Here is a 14,351-nt window from a genome sequence, read left to right as displayed (position 1 = left end):
ATTAGTATTTCATTTGAATTTTATGTTTATTAATTTTCAAATAAAAGTAAATTTTATACCTTCAGATGTTAGAAATCAAACAGTCTTAATCATTTAGTATTCAGATCTTAATACATATCTTAACATTCAGATGTGTATTCAGATTTAAATATTTTAATCTTAATACACATCTTGATATTCAGATGTGTATTCAGATTCAGATATCTTAATCTTAAGAAAAAAAACTAATGAGGCCTTAAAGGTACATCCAGGGTTTAAATTTAATGAATTCAACTTTTAAGATTTTCAGTATTGAATTCATTGTACTGGTAAAATTATGGGTTTGGATCTAATATTTTTTGAGATTTTAATATGTTTTTACATATATTCTATACTATATATCGAAAGTTATGGGTTCAAATGAAAGTGTTACTATAGCTACATCCACCACTGCTAAAAGTAATTTCTGAAAATACTTTTAAAAAAGAGAAGATAATTATGCTTAGGCTATAGTTACATAATGATTAGAAGAATACTGTAAACTTTATGAAACAAAAGCAATGCATTTGCAGTTCGGAAGAATTTTTTAGTAATGGTGGAAAGGCAATTTGGAGTGAAAGTACAGAAACTTAGGACTAACAATGCCTTTGAGCTTGGAACAAGATCCCAAGAGGCTGCTTATCTTAACTCTTAAGCCATACTGCATCAAACATCTTGTGTGGCTACCCGTCAACAAAATGGGATAGTTGAGAGGAAGCACATATATCTTTTGGAGATTGCCAGACCTTATTGTTTCAATCTAAACTTCACATTCCTTATTGGGGAGAATGCTTGCTAATAGCTCCATTTTTAATCAACGGATTACCTTCCAAAGTGCTTAAAATGAAATCACCTTACTTTGTTTTACAACAAACATGTGCCTATTTATGAATCACTAAGGAGTTTTGGGTATCTTTGCTATGCATCTACTCTATATTGTGGAAGAGGTAAATTTGAGTCAAGGGCAAAAGCAGATGTATTTTTGGGTTATCCTATGGGACAAAACGGATACAAAGTCATGGATTTAGAGACCAAGAAGATCTCAGTCTCAAGAGAAGTTCACTTTCATGAGGATTAGTACCCCTTTGCCTCTCTCAACCATTCTCCAGAACTGATCTTTCCTATTCTCATGACCAATGACACTTCTGTCACCTCTACACCAATTTTTGACTCATGAGAACCTTTAGCCTCTTCCCCTCACTCTGGTCCACCTTGCACATCACACTCTCAACCAGTCTCCAAAACACCTTCACACTCACTTGTTCCTTCAACCTCTACATCACAAATGTATGTTTCTATTCCTAAGCTTAGAAAGTCATCTAGAACACAGAATGCACCTTCCTATCTCAATGATTATGTTTGCAATTATGTCTACCTAACTGATCTCATTAACTCTTGCATCTCTGCACAAATTGATCCACATATTCTGCCCTTCATAACTCTCTCTCTCTTTATAACCAGTATCTAATCAACTCCACTTCCTATCTATCTGAATCCAACTATTACTCATATGTTGTTTTACATCCTAGGTGGCAAGAGGCAATGGATAAAGAATTGGAAGCACTTGAAGCTAACCAAACCTGGGAGGTTGTACCTCTGCCCAAAGGCAAGAAAGCACTTCCATGTAAATAGGTTCACATGGTCATGTACAAATCAGATAGTTCCTTGGAAAGGTTCAAGGCACGTTTGGTTATCTTGGGAGACACACAAAGGGAAGGAATAGACTTCAATGAAACTTTTTTTTCAGTTGTCAAAATAACAACAACCAGATGCCTACTTGCAATTACAGTCAAGAAACATTGGAAAATATCTCAGTTAGACATCAATAATGCATTCTTGCATGGTGACTTACAAGAAGAGGTTTTTACACTACAAAAAAAACTGGAATTAGCTACGAATGTCATCGCTAATCTGTCGCTAAAACCGTCGTAGCTAGCAGAATTTCTTGATAATCCGTTGCTAATTTGTCGTTAAATGAGATTAGTGACGGATTTTTCTGTTTAGCTATATAATTTATCCGTTGCTAAAACCTGATTTTTTAGTAATGTTATGAAATTTCCAGCAGGCACAACACCTCCCTCACCCAACCATGTCTGCCTTTTAAAAAGCATCCTTATATGGATTGCGTCAAGCCTCAAGACAATGGTATGCGGGGCTCACAACAACCTTGAATTTTAAGGGGTATTCACACACTCTCAACGATTATTCTCTTTTTAAAAAAAATAAAAATCAAAAGGAAGAATCACTATTGTTGCAGTCTACGTTGATGATATACTGATTACAGAAGATGATTCTAGTGAACAATTGGACCTCAAGTTGTTCCTCAATTTAGAGTTCAAAATCAAATATTTAGGGGATGAACATTATTTCTTAGGATTTGAGATTCTAAGGGAAAAACATGGCATCATTTTAACTCAAAAGAAATTTACCTTAGATCTTTTGTCAGAATTTCAATGCCTAAGTCTGCGACCAACTTCTTCTCCACTTGATCCAACCCAAAAACTCCAGCTTGAGCAGGGTCCTCGGATCAAAGATCTCACATTTTATCGCTGACTGTTGGGGAAATTGAATTTCCTTACCCACACTCGACCGGATCTCTCTTTCGTCGTTCAACATCTTAGTCAGTACATTCAAGCACCTCGGCAACCCATCTTGATGCATCCTTTCCTTGCTTGAGATATCTTCTTAAAAACCCTGGCTTGGGTCTTTTCCTCACCTCCAAGACCACATTTCAGCTCCTTGCTTTCTATGACTCCGATTAGGGATCTTGTCCTCAATCCGATGAGAACGGTAGAAGGTTGGGCCTTCTATGTCGAAAAATTATGACTGCTAGTGAGCTTGAAAGGCAATTGCGAGGCTGGATTTATGGTGATGAGCTGAGTTTGTTGTGGAGGGTTGCTGCTACCAGTAGCTGTGATAACAACGGTTTCAGAGTTTTGAGAAAAGTCAAAGTGAAGTGAATTGAAGGGGAAAAAAATGAGGTTCCCAGGATCGAGCTACTCATTAGAGTTTTTCAATGCTCTGAAACCATAATGAATCTCAATATCTGTAGCAAAAAAGGATTGTATTCATTGCCTCAACTATGTACAATTTATATAGTACATTCGGAAGGTTTCAATCTAAATATATAAGTACAACAGATATTCACAAGAGTTTGAGTGTGACTATAACTAGTACTCTAGCTAATATAATTTAAAGTAAGTGGATCACGTTGGTGTAACGACCTGACCGGTCGTTTTAAGATTTAGAGTGTCGTGCAATGGTTTGAGGCCTTGAGTAACTTCACTTCAGGTATTATGACTTGTATGTGTGGTCAGAATTGAATTTTGGGAAGTTCAAAGTTGATTTGGAAAGAAAATTTTAATTTCGAAAGCTTTAAGTTGAAAAAATTAACTAAGGTTTGACTTTTGAGCAAAAGACCTCAGAATCGGGATTTGAAGGTTCCAATTGATTCGTGTGATAATTTCGTAGTTGGGCGTATGTTCAGATTGAGTATCGGACCACCCGGAAGCATTCCGACGCTTATTATGGAAGGTTGACATTTTGGAAGTTTAAGAAATTTTTAAGTTTGATTTGAAATGAATTTTAGTGTTATCGATGTCCGTTCGGAGTTCCGGGCCTTGAAATAGGTTCGTATCGTGAATTGGGACTTGCACGTAAAGTTTAGCGTCATTCCAAGATGTTTGAATGTAATTCAGACGCGTTCGTCGAAGTTTGAAAGTTTAAAGAAGGATTTCGATCGTCGATTTATAATTTTGATATTGTTTGACGTGATTCGAGGTTTTGACTAAGTCTGTATCGTGTTGTGGGATGTGTTGGTATGTTTGGACGGTGTCTCGGGGACCTCGAGTGCGAATCAGATTGGAAATGGATCGAGTTTGGACTTAGAAGAACTGCTGAAGCTTAAGGCTTCTGGTGTGATCGCACCTGCGAGGTTATGCCTGCAGGTGAGAGACCGCAGAAATGGCCCAAGGGTCATAGAAGCGGTAGGGAGAGATGCGGGCGGAGAAGCGCAGAAGCGGGAGTGGTCTGGGTTAGATGATCGCAGGTGCGAGTGTTGTAGAGCACCTGCGAAGCCGCATGTGTGGTCATGGGCACGCAGGTACGGAGTGGTGCTCGAGCTGGGGAGTCCGTAGGTGCAGAGGTTTTTCGCAGAAACGGATGCGCACCTACGGTTGGATGGCCGCAGAAGCGGAAAAAGCTGGCCTTGGGGGGAGCCGCATCTGCGAGGAAGCTTCCGCAGAAGCGGAGCCGCATAAGCAACTACTGTTCCGCAGGTGCGAAGGTCGGGCTGGGCAGTGTGGTTCTTTTAAAATGGGGGTTTGGCTCAATTCCACTTCATTTCGTCCATGGGAGCCGATTTTGGAGCAATTTTGGGGGCCATCTTCATCATCTATAATGGGGTAAGTGATTTCTTCACATTGTGAGTTAAATACATGGTTTATATATGGATTTAAGCATGAGAATTTATAGAAATTTAGGGTTTTGATAGAAAACTTAGAAATTGGTATTTTTAGATTTTGACCACGAAATTGGACATAGAATTTGGAATAAATTATATATTTGAGTTCGTGGTATTATGGGTAAAGTTTATTTTTGAAAATTCTTAGAATCCGGGCACGTGGGCCCAAGGGTTAATTTTATGGACTTTTCGAGCGGAGTTGGAATTTTTTATAAATTGTTAAATTGTGAGCATTAGAGTATATTTTGATTGAATTACACGTTGTTTGACTAGTTTCGAGACGTTTGGCTTTGAGTTGGGGTGTAGAGAGGCGTTGGAGCTGATTATGAAACTTCGGAGCGAGGTAAGTCTCCTGTCTAACCTTGTTAGGGGGAAACTACCCCCTCTGTGATATTTATTGTTATGTGCAACTAGTTGTGGGTGCTACGTAGGCACGAGGTGACGAGAGTCCGTACGTAGCTAAAGCATGTTTATGTCCGGATAGACTTAGGACTTTATCATGTAATAATTAAATTATTTGAACTCGTTCTGCTGGCTTATTAATTAAAGTGATAACTGAATTTGATTTAGAAATAAATATATGTATACTAGGCCGAGCCTTAACACTTTGAGTTGTGGGCGAGTTATTTGAGAGACGGTAAAGATTATATTCATTTTGTGCTCAAGTACTGTATTGTAAGTACGTGTCTCGTAATTCGATAACTTCCTTCCTTTCTTGTGGAACGGGCCGAATGCCTTGGCAGTATAATAGATGCATCTATGGTTCGTGCCGCTCGACCCTCGGCATTGTACACATTATTCCGGATCGAGCTGAATGACCTCGGCAGAATTGTGCATTATATCGCTAATAGTCCAAATATTCACGAGATAAACCTTTCACTGATACCCGATATTTTTATGGTATTCCTTATTTATTTGATATTGACACGTGGCATTTTCTGAGCTGATAAGGTAGAATACAAGATCGAGAAATTTATACTTTAAAAGAAATATTTGAAAGATTATGAAATTTATAGATTTACTCCACTATCGTTGTGCACTTCGTATCTGTCATGAATTATTATATTATTTTATTGGACCTCTAGTAAGTGTCGATATTGACCCCTCATCACTACTTTTCCAAGGCTAGGCTAGATACTTACTGGGTACGCATTGATTTACGTACTCATGCTGCTCTTCTGCACTAAATGTGCAGGATCTGACAGGTTCATTTGGTGATCATCATGGCGCATAGGCGCATCTGTTGAGGAGACTTTATGTAAGATACAATCCAGGCTACGCATCACAGTCCACCGAGTCTCCATCATACGATTTATTTTATCCTGTCTTATTTACATGCTGAACAAATATTGTATTATTATTGTACTCCTTAAAAAATGCTCATACACTTGTGACACCGGGGTTTGGGGTTATACTAGTTAATGCTTAGAGTTTCGTATATTATTATCGCCTTTCATTTCTTTTATAAATTACAAATGTTGTACGTTCCGGCGATTCAGAAGTGTAAATCTCCTTTTCTTATTAAATTTTATGATTTCGAACGTAATAAAATGAGTAATTAAATTGGTAAATCACTGTTGGCTTGCCTGACAGTGGCGTTATACGCCATTACGGCCTATAGAGGATTTTGGATCGTGACAGTTTGTGAGAATGATCTGTTAGGATTTGGATTATCCTTATCACTAGCAAATATCTGTTCCATACTTTTATGAGTTGGTAATCTCCACACTTGATAACTTCAAAACTAGCTAATTCAACGTTTATTTGAGTTTTTTTTGGGATAAATAGCTTTTGCAAACTCAGTTTTTGAAATTTTTTTCCCAAAATAAAAAGTGTATACATTCACCTTCGTCCCACCACGGGACATGTGATACAACCGGTAGCCAATAAGACACAATTCGAGTCGTAGTGTCACGAATTTGAGTTCTAGTAGTTTATTACCTTTTGGATCTTTCCCTCCCTCATCTTAACTATGTGAAAAATAAAAATATATATGCAGATGCCTTTAAGACAACAAAAACAAAAGATCAAACAAATAACTTAAACCTTAATTAAAAGATAAAATACTACTTAAGCCCCTAACAGTAAGACCAATGAGTAACAATCAAACATCAATCATAATTCTAGATCAAGATCCCAGTCAACTTCAACGAGGCAACGCAACTGGAGAATAAGCAAAGAAAAAGTAGCAGTATAGAGGAAAGGCAAGGTTTTAACAAATATGGTATAGAAATTGGTTAAAGATTAGGTCGATAATAATTTATACTCTAACCATAGAATTTATATATATAAAATTGAGGGAATAGAAGAGCTGATGTGGCACCTGGACTAGTTTTTTTTTTTTTTTTTTTTCCTGTTTATCTGCGTTTTGCCCTATTTTCTCATATTGATGTTCTCTTATGGAAAACGATAAAACTCAAATGTCGCGTTCTTCTCTTCAATCTTTTTTTGTAACTGAAATTGCTTGCAACGCCTTTGCTATTCAACTCTCTCGCTCCTATAGCAGATGCCTTTCGCTCTTCTGCAGTGCTCTTTCAGAGCCTTCTCCTCAATTCTAAATTACCAGGAATAATCGATTTTAATATTTTTTTTATTAGTTGAAGATTTCAGCCTCATAGGGCGAATCATTTGTGGCAGGATAATGGAAGATTTGGTTATCAAAATTCAAAGGCGAGTTGGGGTGATTTTTGATTGAATACGTTCCTATGCCCTACAACAAGTTACAACAGGTAAATGTTTACCATTCTTCTGTTCTTCATTTCTAATGTTTATTTTGAGTTTGAATTTTCTATTTTGTCTTCGGCTTTTTGATACAAATTAGTCAACGTATGTAAAATATCAACAACTTACTTCAATTGGGTTCGAAAAGATGGTGCGGTGGAAGATCCAATCTTACTTTTAACGTCTATATGCCCAGGTTAGTATAAAATAATAAATTATGGATGTCAATCACACAGTTGATCTATTTCCTGTAAGGTGTTTTAAAGTTGATTTTGATAGTAGGAGCAACAACAAACCGAGCGTGTTTCTACAAGTGGGGTCTGGGAGGACTAACGAGGAGAGAAAATCGAGAAATTTGTTCGGTTGAGGCAGCAAAGTGCTTCGGCATTGGACTTTACTCTTTTTATCTTTTTGTGCAATTCTTTTTTCAGCCTTAACTAGAAGCTTCGGTTCATTTCTGTAGTTTATATCTTTATTATTATGTATTCATTTGAGGCTTTGTCCGGAAGTATGAATATGAAATTTGCACATGAGAAGTTTGGTGGTGTAGTCTTAATCTTTACTCTCTATGCTTTGAGTAGAGGAAATAGTTTATAGAAAATTTTATAAATTGACGAGAGAAGAAGAGAATAATATTGAAGAAAATTATAGAAGGCATGAGAAAGGCTAATATGATGATATTCAAGATAGCTATAGAAGGCATAGGAAAGGCTTTCACTTTGACATGCAAATAAATAATGTGTTTTATGAGAACATTTGTCAAGAATACCTCCTTAACACTTGAATTGGTCAAGTGACCTCACATTTTCTTTCTCAATTTTTTGGGGTTGAAAAATGGTTAAATGAGTGGGTTAGGGTGGATGAGGACTTTTTAATATTTTTAAAACTTGTAGGTCACCTATAAGGTTTGAAAAATATTACTTCTCTCTCATTTTTACGCCCAATCTCTCTCTCATCTCTCTACTCTCTCTGCTTTCTCTTCTCTCTGTCACTCAACCCTATCGAACAAGATGGTTTCTGGTGGGAAGGGACAAGAATCAAGGTTCGATTTTGGGTGTAATTGTCTCTATAGACCCATCAAGCATTGTATTAAAGATCAGAACGCGTCAATTTTGGTAAATTCTAAATTTTTTTTTTTCGTTTCTTACATTTTTTATTTCAAATTTTATAGAGTGATTCGTTCATATGCATGTTCAAGATCGATTGGGTTGTGTATAACCATATCTTATATGGCGTGAGTGATTATATTTGCTTCTTGGACTACCTCTGTGCTCTGTATTTTAGAATTTCGTCGTGACTGGTGACCTAATGTTTATTGATAAATTTGTGGTCGATTGTTTTCTGGTCATAGATGTTTGCTGGAATTGGGGATTATTTTTCTTATTTTGATCATAAGTTTGAAATTATTAAATGTGACATTGCATATTTACATGTAGGTAACATGAGAAGGGAATCAATTCTAAGAAGCATATTCCTTTGACAAAGAAGGCAATTGCACACCCTTCAAAGCCTTCAAACAGGAAAGGAAATGCAGAAAAAGAAGCATCGCCAAGTAAAGCAATTGCCGACCCTTCAAAAACTACTACTAGAAAATAAAATGTAGATACTTCTAAAGTTTTTCCTAGTAAAGGAAATGCTGAGATTTCTAAGCGTGATAGGAAAAAAAAGAACAAAGATCCATCAAAGTCTATCAGTAAAAAAAGAACAAGATCAAGGTCTAGATTAGTTGACGAGGACATACCTACTAGTAAAAAGACTGTTTCAAGGAGGTTAGCATTGGAGGGTGTTGATGAGGAGGAGGAAGAAGACTTGGACATAAATGCAGCATAAACTCAAATGGAAGAACGAGTTTCTAAAAAAATAATTATCGAAGAAGAAAAGGACGGTGATGATGAAACTTTAGGTGGGGAGGATGATGAAAATGGTGATGCTGCTGCTCAAGAGGTTGATAAAGATGTTGAAGAAGACAAAGAAGAAGATGTAGCAGAAGAAGGGGAAGTAGCATAAGAAGATGATGATGATGATGAACAACTTGAAGATGGACTAGAAAGTGAAACACATGCAGCAGTTGAAGGTGACTAGGATGCTCTGTCGATTTCTGTGTTTGTAAGGGTGATCGACGCATCTAAATACAAATTCAGGACTTTTCTAAGAAATCATAGATGTTTTCTGGCCAAGATTAGTGTGAGGTATAGGATCAATGTATTCCATGAGTTCAAAGATAAACTTAGAATAATCATATTGATGGAAAAGTTTAATAGTAGTTGTTTTGGAAAGTTTGCAAAACTTTCAGAGCACTGGACACAGTTCAATGGATAACTTGTCCATTCCCTGCTGATTCGCTGAATTTATAATGCGAAGAAGCGCGAGTTGTGGTTTTTAGTTAGATACAAGCTTGTTCACTTTGGATTAAAGGAGTTTGCTATGTTGACTGGATTGAACTGTGGTGCCAAACCCAGTAAAGAAGCTATGAAGAAAGTTATGGATGATGGCGAAGCATTCTGCGACAAAGTTTGCCAGTCTAGCAGGAAGGGGTGGATGCATAGCTACTTTTGAAATAGTTGAAGTCCAAGAGGTTTGTCACAGTCGAGAGGTTTAATATTGCATTGGTGTGGTTTTTCCATTCAGTCTTGCTTGCAAGGGATAATATAGCGTGCGTCGATAAGAAATGAATTTGTATGGCTAACAATCTGAACGTTTTTATGAAATATCCATGGGGCAAGGAGTGTTTTGAGCTTACAATTGAATAGTTGAAGAAGGACATGTGGCCAATATACAAATCATATGTGATCAAGAGGAAGGACAACAAAATCTCTAGGAAAAAGTCCAAATCCGCTAGTTATGCCATGTACGGCTTCCCATGGGTATTCATGCTAAGTATTAAAAAACCTTCTCAAAATTTCTTTGCAGTTGAGTACTATCTATTATTTTATTTATTGTAGACAGAAATTAATAGGTTTTGGTTCATGAAAAAATATAGGCATGGGCGTACGAAGCATTCCACTATTTAGTCGTAGTACCGAGAAATCAAAGGTCATACCGATGTAGCTACCAAGGATGTTGAGATGGCACAATAAGAAAGTGACATTAGACCCTGATTGGGATCCCTTTAAGTAGAGAGTAGATGACCCTAGTGTGGTGAGATTGGGAATACAATAACACTCCACCAGTAGATTAGAATCAACCAAAGTAGGAGATTATCATAGACCTCGTGTCTATTATTTTATATTGCTTGTCTATTGACTTCTATCTATGCTATATTTCAGGAGGTGCACCCTTACCTTGTTACTACCCTACATAATATGGATATGGACTACATGAAGAATTTAGTATCATATGACGATAAGGTAGCGGATCCTATAATCGACCAGCTAGCGGTTGATTTGGAATAGGTGTCTGCCATTAAAAAGGCACCTAGTGCAGTGAGCTTAGAGACTAATGATGAAGCTTACATTTCTAATGATGACCCTTTGGGTGGGAGTATTCTTGGTTCACCACTAGTTGGTGATTTTTTTGATATTGGTAGAGGAGGCCCATGCAGGATGTGCAATATGCAGTTAAGTGATACAGACGTGCGCGAAGAGTTGAATGTTGTGAATGGTAAATTGGATAAGGTGTTGAAGATCCTTAGGGAGATGCAAAATCAGAATGAGAGCCCTTCTAAAGCAGTTGAGACACCTTGGTACAAAGTTACAAGATTGCAAAGCAGATTGAGGAATGCTTCAATTTCTGCAAGCAAGATGAGGAAGCTGAAACAGATCAAGAAGAAGAAACCAAAGGTAGATGTACTCAAACCAGTTTTGGAGGAAGATAAGAAACTATTCTGTGAATAGTTTGACAAGAAGGAGAAGTTTTCCAAAAACTTCTTGACTGGCAGCTATGGTTGGAGTTTTTTCGAGCAGTTGTGCGGTTCTAACCCGTTTGTTTTAATTTTTGTAAGTTCCTTAATCACTTCGTGTATTTTTTTTTAGTAGCTCCATATTTAACGTACCATTTTTATAATATTTAGCACGTGGAGGAACTTTTGCCTCTGATGCATATATGAAACATAAAATATCCACGCCTTTATGCCTGTATTCATGTTGTTATGGATATTGCATTATGCAATAACATATGCATTGCATGGGATAAGATCAAGGAGGCTGCCAGTAAACAGGGAAAGGATTTGGACTTTTGTGAGATAGCTTATGCTTGTCCAGACTTGTGCCTTACACCCTTGATGCTATATCCTCAAGGAAGTATGCCAAAACCTGGGACTGTGGAATGGTTCAAGGCTAAGCTATTGTACTGTGTGTGACAAATTGATAACAAATATTTTGTGCTTGTTTTTTTCCACTTGGCAGAGGATTTGATTCGAATTTATGATACAATGTCAGTTTGTATGATGATGGTAAACTAGAAGAACACTCATGATGCTTAGGATTTTGATGAAAACTGGCCAGTTTGCAGACTTAGGCCAAGATGTGCTTACGAAGAAATGGTCCTGAGAGCGTATTATGGATGTGCCAGCCATTCAGCAAAGGTAAATTAAATGTGTCATCCATTATGTTTTACTCATTCTTCTGGTTTCTTTAATAACTAATTGTGTCTTTGATTATTGTAGTGAAAGTAGTGGAGCATATGCAGTAAAGGTTATTGACTTCCTCCTAATTGATACGCTGCTGGATTAGCTTAATGACAAGCGACTGGAGTTGTTCAGGAAAAATTTTGCAATTGATATCTTTAGGGGAAGGATGGACCCTTCTTAGTCTTATAGTTGTAATTTCAATTTGTGTTGGTCATGGGACAAATTCAATTTGGGTGAACTTGTTGTAATTTATGATATTTGCATCTACCTCTATGTAATGAAACTACCTTGTTGCTTATTAACTGTTGCTGCTGTAATTTTTGTTTCCTTACCACTTTCTTATTATATTATAACAGATAGCTACTTGGTTGTGTAATATACAATGTGTCTAGTAATAAACTAGGTACTTGGTTGCGTAGTAGACAATGTGTCTAGTACTAATAACTTGATCAAATATAACATTGCATCAGGCATAACCCAAAGATTGCATAATAGACATTGGGTCTATCAATAAACTATCTACTTGGTTGCGTAATAGACTCAAGGCCGCGTTTAATAACTTCAACAAATTTAACATTACATTAGTACAACATTACATGATCCAAAATACTTCCAACAAAACAAACTTACAATAATTAAACTATTCCTACCAATGACAAACCAATGTTCCTTCTCACTTCATCATCCAAACTGTCACAAATCCGACAATGACGCATAAGAGCATTACCCACCTAGTGAGACTCATTTCATTCATCTTAACCATCCCTCAAACTGTACAATTTACAGGAATATGCCTTCCCTCCAGTTCAATCCCTCCATCATCATCATCTTCCTCATGAACATCCATTGCTAAATATTCTCAAGTTCATCCACCTTCATCTGCAGAATGATCTTTTCACGCTTAAGAGTGTCCTTTTCACATTTCAAACTACTGATAAGGTCAATAATCTTTGGATCTAGAAGATCATCGTCCCATTCCCAAAATTGACATCTTTTACCCTACCGAATCAAATGGGAAAAATAATTTATTTGTAAAATTAAATCCCTAACATTAAAAAGAGGAGAATCTATGAAATTTATCTTACCTTAGTTTTGGAATATTTTGAGAAACGCCGATCAGCATTCACCGAGTTGTAGCTATAAATTGACTGGCAGCCATGCTGCAGTGACAATATTTTCTCGACTCAAAGGATACACTCGACCCTTGGCTCATTTTCATTCAAATGTTTGAGTAATATTTTTTGATAGTAAGAATTGGGGTTGAAATGTGATCAATTTTATTTTCAGATGGCAGGTGAAATGAGTAATTTAAAATGGGTCAAATGGGTTAATTTGAACGGGTCAAAAAATTATAGTTGAAATGTGATCAATTTTATTTTGATCGCATGTCCGGTCAAATGAGTAATTTTAAATGAGTCAAATGGGTAATTTTAATGGGTAAAAAAACTGTATGGTTAGGGATAGGCCACGTGGACATATTTTAATTTACGGAATAACACGTGCTGTCTTCCATCAACCACTAGTCACTGATAAACTTCTTTAATAGTCTATAAACCCTGAACCCTAACCCCAACCCTGAACCCCAACCTTGGATATTCAGCATAAACCAATAGACTTCCTTAAGGAGCAAGTGTCAACTTGAGGTTTCGTCCTCAACTCTTACTGCGGTCGGGGGTAAACTAATGGTCGAGAATTCACTAAAATAAGGATTACACCACGTTCGACCTTGTTTTTTTTAAATTTTATTTTATAACGTTTAAATATCTTATTAAACATCATGGAATATTTAAAATTATTATATATGGCGGTGTATTTCATACCATTAAGAGTTGGTCATTCTAGAACATATAACAACTCAAGAAGCAAGACCTCTAAATATAGGAGCGTTGTCTAGTGAAGTATTGTCAACAAGTAATGTCTCTAAGGATGAATGTTGTATATTCAATATTAGGCTGTAATATCAACTTGTGTTGATATTAAGTAATGTTATGATCGATTATAATAGGTAATTAGTCTTCAAATTGCATACATTACCTTAACATTATGTTGTAATAATATTCATTGACTGTATAATGAAAGTTGTTTTCACCAATTGTAGGCTTAGCTTGATACCGATATAATTGATACGTTATAGTAATCCATTTTATCCAATTCAAAGTTTGAAATTTGTTAAATTAGATGTTTACAACTTTAAGTTATTCACAAATAATAATTATTTTTTATTTAAGATAACTAAATTAATACTTTACACTACGAACAACTAATAATCGAGGAACTGCTTCTATGCCTGTCTAATTTATGACTGATACACCGTTCTTAATTCTTACTATGAAATTCTATTGGTTTACATTTACAATGGATCTATAGACCACCAGTGGGTTAAACTATATACTGTAGGTTTATTCAATATCTCTTGTGAAGTTTTCAATTCATTGGCAGGAAATTCAAATATTTGAAAGATTAAAATTTATATCCCATGAGTTGTATGTTTCTATTGGAACCTCTTTATTTTGTTTTGGGGCCTTTTTGCACATTAGTGTTGTCAAATAGAAAAAAATAACTAAAGCATAAAAATAAAAAAAT

At 36.3% G+C, this 14,351-nt stretch overlaps 1 long non-coding RNA gene across 1 annotated transcript; it reads left to right on the top strand.

Annotated features, from left to right (window-relative positions):
• The first annotated feature begins 6,814 nt into the window (after positions 1–6,814).
• On the top strand, positions 6,815–10,059 carry LOC107827405 (uncharacterized). Its single transcript, XR_001657512.2, has 3 exons — positions 6,815–7,209; positions 7,302–7,397; positions 7,484–10,059. It is a non-coding gene; the product is annotated as an uncharacterized LOC107827405 (long non-coding RNA).
• The last annotated feature ends 4,292 nt before the right edge of the window (positions 10,060–14,351 follow it).

Source organism: Nicotiana tabacum, chromosome 2, assembly GCF_000715075.1.
Source record: "Nicotiana tabacum cultivar K326 chromosome 2, ASM71507v2, whole genome shotgun sequence".
NCBI lineage: Eukaryota > Viridiplantae > Streptophyta > Magnoliopsida > Solanales > Solanaceae > Nicotiana > Nicotiana tabacum.
Note: the sequence above shows the minus strand (reverse complement) of the source record. Positions and strands in the feature narration are given on the sequence as shown.